At 33.2% G+C, this 10,424-nt stretch overlaps 2 pseudogenes; both read left to right on the forward strand.

Annotated features, from left to right (window-relative positions):
- On the forward strand, nt 1-2,258 carry LOC120184453 (annotated as a pseudogene).
- Nucleotides 2,259-3,915: 1,657 nt separating this feature from the next.
- On the forward strand, nt 3,916-6,015 carry LOC120184452 (annotated as a pseudogene).
- Nucleotides 6,016-10,424: the final 4,409 nt, after the last annotated feature.

Genomic DNA, 10,424 nt, shown 5'->3' on the forward strand with positions numbered 1-10,424 from the left:
TGTGCCAGAACATAACCCTATCTATCCTCTTCTACCTGAAGCAAAGCCCTAGAAAATTTCACTATTCCAAAGCTGTAAAGCAGTGCAATGTCTCGTCGGGAAGGTCGAGATTCGGACTCTAGACGACACCGTTCTGGGTTCGACCTTGAACCCAGGTACCCCCTCTCGTTTCCCAAAGTTTGATTTCAAACCAAATGTGGCGATGAATTGTATAACATTATCTGAATATATCTCAATTGGGTTTTCAATATTGTTTTAAAATTCAGTGTGGAAATCGTAAAGAAAGAAGATTGATTTTTTTTTGTTCATGTTGTTTAGTCCTAAGAGGTCTAGGATAGATGGGAAACCTCAGACCGAAAGAGTTGTCTCAAACGCTGATGTCGGAGACAGGCCCGGCCACGATGAGAAACAGCGCCGTCGGTTGCAAGATGCTGCGCCCCTTGAAGCGGCCCCGACGGCTCCTGATTCTTCTAAGATCGAAAGTGTGGTTGTGAATAAAGAATCTGATGTGAAAGACAATGGGCATCATGAAGGAACCAAACATTCTTCTGATCCAACTGATGTGCCCCGCTCCCGATCCTATTTTCAGGTTTCTATAATCCAATTATGATGTGATTTCGTCTTTATCAATTCCTTTTGGTACATTTTCTTGGTCTAATCTTATATTATATGTGTTGAACGACATTGTTTGCTTTAGCAGTTTTGGGTTTAAATCTCTTAGTAAACTGTTAATGAGGCAAAAAGAAAATCACTTTCCATCATTGTATGTGGCTTTGATTCATACTTGGATCTTATGAAATGCTCCCGTTGCAGATTTATTGTGGTACAGAAGTGGTCTATGCATGAATGATCAATTCTTTGCATAACCTGTGTACCGAAAACCAATCGGGATTGTGAGCCTGTAGAATTTTGCTTGTATGGATCATGAGTCCATCCTGGAACTGAATAATAAATATTACCTCCAATAAACAACCTGGTTTTTTTCTTCTTGAGTTTAATAGTTTGTTTATTATTCAGAGTGCATAGACCTTTTCTTCTGGGTTGATGTAGCAGAATTCCTGTTCTGCCCCAATTTGTATGGCCCGTGTATATAACAATCTTAGGCTTGCCTGTGCATTTCTTATAACAGCACAATGAACGTGGTAGTGCTGCACAAGCTGGTCGAAGTTATGGTCGGAGAGTGACTTCTGGTTAGTTTTTTTTTTCCTTCACTGGGTTTTGTATTCTACTACCTCCTACACTTTATGTGACCATTTTGGCATGTCATTTCAGCCTTGACATTCAGGTTATAGATTAACTTGTCAAAAAAAGTTGTTCTGGGATTATGTGTATATTGTCGAAAGAGTGTCTGGGGAAGCTTTAACAGCATTCTTTTCTTATCAACAAAGTAGCTTCCTCTTGAAAATCACTAGTCAATGATTGCATTTTCTTTCCAGCCCGTGGAGAGCATGGATGGGAGAGGAATGCAAAGGATCATAATGAAAGGGAAATTAAAACATACGAAATGAGGCAAAGAGATGAGAAATCACAAACCAATGGGGATGTCAAAGATTATTGGCGTCATGACAGATTCTTTGAAATGGAGGCTGATCCTCCCCCACAGCAACCACCTACCAGAAAACGACCTGCATTAGCGAGAAGAAGACCCCAGCTGCAACTTCATCGATTGACCACACAGCGAAGGAATCAGAAAAGTTGACCCATTCTGGCCACCATGCATTGGGAAGTGAAAGAAGAGTGAAAAGGGACCACAACCCCCGACATTTGGACAGACAGGACAGACTTGCTGCCAGAGATCAGGTTCCGAGCAGAAGTGAAGTACCCAAAGGTGGATTTGTATCGCATGAAAGGCATAGAGGTGGTGGTGATAGCAATTTCAGGGGAAGAGATAGATTCAATGGAAGACAGGGGTATCGAACAGGTGGCCCTCGTGTTGGGAAGTGGAAGCATGATTTGTTTGATGAGGCCAACAAGAGTCCTCCCAGAAAGAATGAAGAGGATCAGATCGCGATGGTGGAATTACTCTTGGCGTCCTAGTGAAACCTTTTCAGTGCCCCATTTCCCCCCCTTTCTTTTCAGTTATGTTGTATTTCATGCAGAGTTTGCCTGTCTGTTTATGACTGCAACCCTTAATTAGTGGAATGATTAGAATTTGAACAATTTGGCTTTCTTTGGAGGCTTTTATATGCAGTTTGCCTATCTGTTCATTCAAACTCGTATCATGAAATACTATAAATGTGATTGTTGCTTTATATTTAGCCGCACTGCAGCGTGATCCTTATGAATTGGACTATCTGATTCTTGCAAATTCGTTTCTCTGAATATGTTGTTGATGGTGGAACTATGTTTACAGATTTATGGATGTTATACTCCACTCTTTTTGTGTCATCTGGTTGTCCGCTGCTATTGGAACTCGGATTCATGGTAAATTTGAAAGGCTGGCAGCATCAATGCAGTAAGATGACACTCTACCAGCAGATCATACTAGTGTTGGCCTTGCTGAGGAAGGTCGGATATGGGAGAAGATTGGCAATCAAAAATTACTGGAGACGTGCATAAAGTATCGTCTTTAAAGATATTTTACAGTGAATGCATCCTTCCGTAGGTTCACCGTCGGATAGTAAAAGAAGAGTAGTTGGTCGAAAAAGAAAGGTATTTTGGAATACCTCATTTAGGGTTTCCTTACTTTGCTTCATTCTGTCTCTCATCTCTCTTCTCATGGCCCTCGAACTTATGACATGTGGGACTTGGGCACTCTGATCCAAGTACTCCAAACCATCAAGCCATATCGAGAGCCGTCGTTTTTCCTGCGTTTTGTAATATTTGATACATATATCTCATTTACGTGAATAAAAATTAAACCATTATATGAGGGATAATAAGAAGTTTGTACTCTAATATAAGATCATACATTCGCCCTTGCTTGTAACACGTTCTTTTTTATTCTTGTAACATATTTTCTTTATTTTTCAAAGTTCGATTTGGTATCATCTCTAAATTCAAATGACGTTTATTTAGTTATGGTGTCTATTTGCCCTTATGTTGGACCCTTATACTGGATATTAATAGACACTTGCAGTCATTGAAGATAGGTCACAATTGGGTTGTGATAATCTTATTTTGTTAACAAGGAATAATTGTCATATGTATTTTTATATTAGTGTTGATGATGTTTATCCTTCACCATCGACAATAATATGTTTGTATCTATAATTTGATCGAGCTTTTAAAATTCCTCATGGTCTTTTTTTTTATTCTTACGCAATTAATTTGTGTATTTTGATTATTTTTAGAAACATATTCAACTAATATAATTAATTTAATTTTTTAATTTTGTAGACTCTTATTATAATTCTAGAAAATTCATCTTTATTTAATAAAAAAATAATAGCTACTTTTAGTTGAAAAAAAACAAGGACTTCGAATTTATATTTGTAGAAACAAAATCTTGTGTTTTTTATTTCTAATATTAAATATATATTTTCCATATATTTGGAAAACAATATCTTTATTGGTATTTATGAAGGATTGATATTTTTAATTCACAATTTTAAGAAAAATTTTAATATATAAATATAAAAATGCACAGCAGTATAAAATTATATACATGTATATAACCATCTAATTCTAATATTCTAACCCAATTCTAATTGTAGCTCTCTTCCAGTCTCAGGTATCAGCTATTTGTTTTTACAGTTTATTTCGAATAATATTATCAGTCAGGTTATTTTAACTTGTGTGCAGGGATTTAAATTTCCGTTATGATCATGTTTGTAATTGCGCTACGTTTATCCCAACTGCGAACATAACAAATATTGCAGTCATGCAATAACGATTTTTGATGATATCACTATTACTATGTAATGGTTGTTATTGCGATTGATTTGAATTTTCCCCCTATTGAATTAAACAGCAATGGAGGTTTGGAAGAAAGAGATTCTGCGTCTTTTGTTACCATTATGGATCCTTTTTGCAGGTTTGATTATCAGCAATAATGATATATATTTTCCCAAAAATGAATTTAAATTAGATAATATTTAATAGAATACAATTAATGGTTATTTTAAATTAGATTATATATTTTTTACCAATAATAATAATATTTGGCAGGGGTCATCAAAGCAAAGGCAGTGCCCTATGATTATACAGCCAGCATTGAGGTGATTATTACGTTTTAATTTTTTAATATTTATTTAATTATATTTTTCAAACTCGAATTCTAATGTTTTTTTAATATGATTTTGTCAAGTGTTTAGCACAACCTCACAAGGCTCAGTATGGGGGAGGCATAATTAAGAACCCAGAGTTCAATGAGGGTTTGGTAGGATGGTCTACGTTCGGTAATGCCTTAATCCGACACCAGAATCAATTGAATGGCAATGCATTCGTTGTCGCTCGTGATCGAAGGCAATCCCTCGACGGTGTCTCTCACATGCTTTACTTGGAAAACAGCAAGCTCTATATCTTCTCCGGTATTATTTTTATGTATCGTAATCACTCCAGACTATTAAAAAAATAATTTCGATTTTTTTCTTTGGGTGATAATGAAGCTTGGGTACAAGTGAGTGAAGGGAAATCTTTGGTGAGGGCAGTATTCAAAACTGTTACCGGGTTGAAGGTTGCCGCCGCAGCTGTTGCCCAGTCCGGGTGTTGGTTCATGCTCAAGGGTGGCCTCACTGTCGATGCCTCAGGCCCTGTCGAACTTTTATTTCAGAGCCATAACACCTCGGTCGAAATCTGGGTCGATAGCGTCTCCCTGCAACCATTCACCCATGAAGAGTGGAACAATCATCATGTTGAAAATATTGAGAAGGTCAGTTAGTCTACTTATAATATATATTCGACTTATATTAGATGCACTGATGATATATGTATTTTGCAAGACAAAGAGAAGGGTAAGAATCCGTGTCGATGCACAAGGGAATCCGGTAGCGAACTCGAAGATTTCTATCAAGCAAAAGGTTTCAGGGAAACCTGTCGGCTGTGCTTCGAACAAGAACATCCTCAGCAACGATGGCTACAAAAACTGGTTCACCTTGAGGTTTACACATACAACCTTTGAGAATGAAATGAAATGGTACAGCACTGAACCGAGCCGAGGCAAGGAAGATTATACAGGGGCGGATTCCATGATGGCATTAATGAAACAACACAACATTGCGGTTCGAGGACACAACATTTTCTGGGACGATCCTCATTACCAACCCAGTTGGGTGCCCTCTCTCGGGGCAAACGACCTTTCGGCAGCAGCCAACCAAAGGATCAACTCGATCATGACCAAATACAAGGGTCAAGTAATCGGTTGGGACGTCGTGAATGAGAATCTACACTTCAATTTCTCCGAAAGTAAGCTCGGACCACATGCTTCTCCCACGTTCTACAAAACGGCATCCGACATCGATTCTTCGGTACCTTTGTTCATGAATGAATTCAATACACTCGAGCAGAAGGGAGATGCCGCATCAACACAGGCTAAATACCTTGCAAAACTGAAGGAAACTCAAAGCGTTTTAGGCGCAAATGCTAAGCAAATGGCGATCGGCCTCGAGTGCCATTTCGTCCCGGACCTTCCTTACATAAGATCTTCTCTCGATACACTTGCCGCCACGAAGTTGCCGATTTGGCTGACGGAAATAGACGTGAAGAGCAACCCGAATGTTTCTGGAGCAAGTGTTGAGGGAAGGACATGGACACCCTGGCGTTAGTGGGATGATAATATGGTCGGCCTGGCAACCAGGAGGGTGTTACCGTATGTGTTTGACAGATAATAACTTCAAGAACTTGGCAACTGGTGATGTTGTGGACAAATTGTTGAAGGAATGGGGGATCAAGGCCACTTTACAAGGCCGAACCGATGCCGATGGTTTCTTCGAGGCCTCTCTTTTTCATGGAGAATATGAACTCGAAATCAATGATCCAGTTGCAGCAGCCAATTCTTCATTTTCTCAGAGATTCAAGGTGGAAACCAGACATGAATCCGACGACGAAATTATGTTTCTTCAAGTTTCTACGTGATGTATTTTGCCATTTTTCCTGTTCACTCGGTACTCAACTGTACTGTAGTTTTTGTCATGCAGAATAATATAATAGCAGCAGATTAATTAATCATAAATCAAATATACATGATTATATAAAAAATATTTCAATTTTTATATAGTTTGTGAAAAATTATCACTGTTCGAGACGAAAACTATCCGCTTCTGATATTAAACATCACTTCCTCCATCCCATTAAATGCGTCAATTATTAATCTTTTAAAAATTAAAATTCTTAAACTTTGACCATCATTATTTTAGAATTAAATTTTATAAAATATATATTTAAAAATTATATTATTTAAAATTTTTAAAATATATTTTTTCATATTTTTATTAATAATAAATTTTAAATAACAATGAGTCAAAGTTAAAAAATTTTGATCCAAAAAAAAGTTAACAATAAACATGTTTAATGGGACAAAAAAGAGTATTAATTTTCAAACTTAAAAATAAAATAACTCACCAATTACTAAAACTAGTGGTGACTAAAATTTTTAAGGTGGATGCTTATTAAATCTTAACTCAAGTGGTATAATTATTATTGTAATATTTAAAAGAATATATAATAAAGTGCATTTAAATGCATATTATCATTTTACGAATCAAATGATTTCGGTGACTAAAGAATTATTTGTTATCTTTTGAGATTTTAAGTTTGAGCATCGCATATATTAGGGTAGGAGCATTCATTGTTATAAGGTTAAATTTTTTTTAACATATACTATATTATTTACCTAAATTTATAAAAAAAAATGCATATTATCCTTTAATATGGACGAGGTGAGAGTTCGGGTAATTTAGACGTTCTATTTTTTATTTTTTTCATTTGAATGTTAGAAAACAAATAAATTTAAAATTTAGTCTAAATGACATTTTTCAATTAATTTACAATTCAGTTTACTCATAAAAATATTAATTAATTAAATAGTTTATATAAAGATTTTAAAAGTATTTAAAATAAAATATGCAAATAATATTCTGATTATAAGATATTTTTATTGAGTTCCTTGATAATAAGATATTTTTTATTAAGTCTTTCGATTAAAATAATCATAAACTTTTTTTAAATTTTTAATTGGAAATAATATAACAATTAATAAAATTGACATAATAATAATTTTAGGCCTTTAATTTTATATTTTACTATAATTTGGACTTAATTCTAAAAATAACAACTAGATCAAAAAATAAATAAAAAATAACAACTACAAAGTTGATTATAAATTCATGTCATATAAAAATATAAAATAGAAAGTAGGAACTAAAAATAGATTTTTTTTTTGGTAATATCCTAAATCCAACTCAATCGTAAATTAGACTGAAGATGTTATATTTAGAGATCGGAGCATAACCAAACTCAACCAAAATTTAATTTGTTTTATTAATTATCAAATATGTATTTTGCAAACATAGAAGGACTAAATTGTAAAGTATAACATTATTGTGGACACTAAAATAACAATCGAAATACCAATCGATCATTCATTCATATCAAAACACCATTTAATTTTACATAAAGATTATGTTGAAGGTTGAATATAAATATTTTTGATATAAAAATAAATACAAAAATATTTTTGAATTTAATTAAATATTTCAAAATAATTTAAAATCTATAAAATTTGAAAAATATGTTTAAATATATTTTATAACATAGTCAATCTTTTCAAATAATGTAGGATCGTTTTTGTACTTAAAAGAATATTGATTTCTAAGTTTTTAGGGGGAAAAGGATAGATTGTTTTTTCAAATGATCGATCCCTTTAAACTAAATTTTGAAACATTCAATGAAATTTCGAAATTTTTAGTCCAAAAAGATTCAAGATTTAAAAACTATCTATAAAGGTTTGAAGCTTGTATAAAAGTTTTGAACTTTAGACTCGAAAGGTCGATTTCTTTCAAGAAAAAAACTCATGCTTTAAAAGTTGTATTTCATTGCAAGTAACGATTAGTTTGTGTCCCCAACTACTATAACTCATCTTCGATAGCTAAAACTCATTATTCATTATATAAACAACTCAAGGACACTTAAAGAATGTAACCACACCTAAGGTTGAGCAATAAAACCGAGAAAATAAAAAATTGATTTAATTGAACTATGTGGTTTGGTTTGATTTAAGTTTTTCATTTTAAGGTTCGATTTCAGTTTAGTTTAAAAATATAATTATATGATTCGGTTTCGGTTTCGGTTTTTCATATGAAAACTATTTGTTCCAAATCAAATTGAATTAAAAAAAGGTAAATAAAATTATTCAAAACAAATTTATTTTGAATTTACTCTAAGACAAATTTAAATAAATAAAATCTTAAAACTAATAATATTTGTTATGAATTTAGATTTTTATATTTGCACTTCGTTTAAGTTTTAAGTTTGTTTTCTTTGGATGTTGAGTTTAAAGAATAGTGAATGTCGACACCGTTTTTCGCCCGGGCGGGGAAAAGACCTGTACCGACCCAAGGATTTTTCTTTGAAACGAATTTTGAAATGTGATGAGTCACCACCAATCATTTAAGATGCAATTGGGACACCATGAAAACCGGGTGATTTTAATAAAACATTTTATTTTATATAAAAGATACTGAGTTTTAGGGTATGCGAAAATCCAAAAATCGGGTTCAGGAGTCAATTACGCGTGGGGAAGGATTAGCACCCCACAAGCGCCCAAAAATTGGTGGCTCGTTGATTACCTTATATTTAAAATCGAAAATTTTGAGTTCGATCTTTATTTAATTTGAAAATCATTACGGATGCAAAGTTAAATAGGGTATTCATTTATTAAAGCCGATAGCATTCTCCCCAAGCATAAACTCGAGAGATCAACTATTGTGCTCGATAACTGAATATTGCCTCGATTTTAGAAATCATGATGCGATCTTTGAAAAGGATGACGACCTATTTCGGGAATCACCAGTAGTCACCCTCTGAGCATACTTGCGAAAGATACACCATTAATTCCTTAATAAGTGAACATTGCCTTAGGTTTAAAACTAAAATGCAATCAAGTAAATTTGTATTCATCCTAATTAAGCTAAGGCTAAATTAAGGTTTTTTCTAGTTTATAGTGTCGAATTATGAAAGTTAAAGAACCTAAAGGCACAAACCTAGAAGTGTAGGTTCTAATTTTAACCCTATTTGATTTTTGAATCAATTATTGAATCGAATAACCGAGATGGTCCCTCGAGCATTTACGCGAGGGCCGACTCGAATTATTCCCTAAATTAATAGGACTATATTGAAATCTAGCTAAAAATGGAGACTCTATTTAACCTATTTGATTATGTCAGTCTTAAAGGTCTAATTGAAGTTCGGGGACTAAAAGGTCAAAGATCTAAAATATCGAGTTCTAAGAGACTAGAAGTTTAAGGACCTAAGTCAATAACTCCTAAAGTTTACAGACTAATTAAAAAATTGAAATCCTAAGAATTATCTAAATTAACCTATATAAAAAGGGGGATTAAATTAAAAGAGTTTTAGAAAAATTAGTTGATGATTAACAAATTTTAAAAGTCGAGCAATCGGTCATCTTATGCGAAAATTCGACTCGAATTGCTCCCTAATTAAAAACTAGGGTATCATCCTAATTTCTAGGTCCGATTTGATGTATTAACCTAATCTAAGTAAAATCTAAAAAACTAATTAACCAAAAACTAAGAAATACTAGTTATAATAAACACGATTAAACATATTAAATACACGAGCACACATCAAAGAAAAAAGAAACGAGGATTAAATCATATAATTACAAAATTACAAGGATTAAAGGAAATAAATTAAACGTAACAAGGGCTAAATGTAAGGGCTAAATTAAAACAAATCAAAATTAAAAGACCAAATAAATAGAATAATAAAATAGTTTAGGGACTAAAATACAAAAACATGCGGAAACTAAAGGAACCAAAAGGTAATTGTACATTTTATTTAAGCCTAAAATAATATGTTTAACTAAAAAGGAAAAATTACAAAATCAATCCTCACAAATTAAAATAAAATTAAAATGTCACTACACATGACCAAAATGTAAAAACACACCTAACTTATAGGGACTAAACAATAAATTTACCAAAAAATATATAACATGCAAAGAAAATGGAAAATTACAATTTTAAATCCTACAGGTGACCAGAATACAAAAACACGCTAAAGTTAGGGGGATTAAAACGCGAATAACCCAAAATAAAAAGCACACAAAGAAATGGTAAAACATTAATTTCGGTCCCTACACGTGACCAGAATGCAAAAACATACTAAAATAGTAGGGGACTAAAGCATGATTTTACCCTTAATTTGTTCTATAAATATCACTTTTTCTTTTTCTTTTTTTATTTGAACCAAAATTAGAAAAAAAAACCTTAGAATGCTATCCCCTTTTCTCGGCCGGCCTATTT

The sequence above is a fragment of the Hibiscus syriacus genome, unplaced genomic scaffold (assembly GCF_006381635.1).
Source record: "Hibiscus syriacus cultivar Baekdansim isolate YM2019G1 unplaced genomic scaffold, ASM638163v2 tig00112910_pilon, whole genome shotgun sequence".
Classification (NCBI taxonomy): Eukaryota; Viridiplantae; Streptophyta; class Magnoliopsida; order Malvales; family Malvaceae; genus Hibiscus; species Hibiscus syriacus.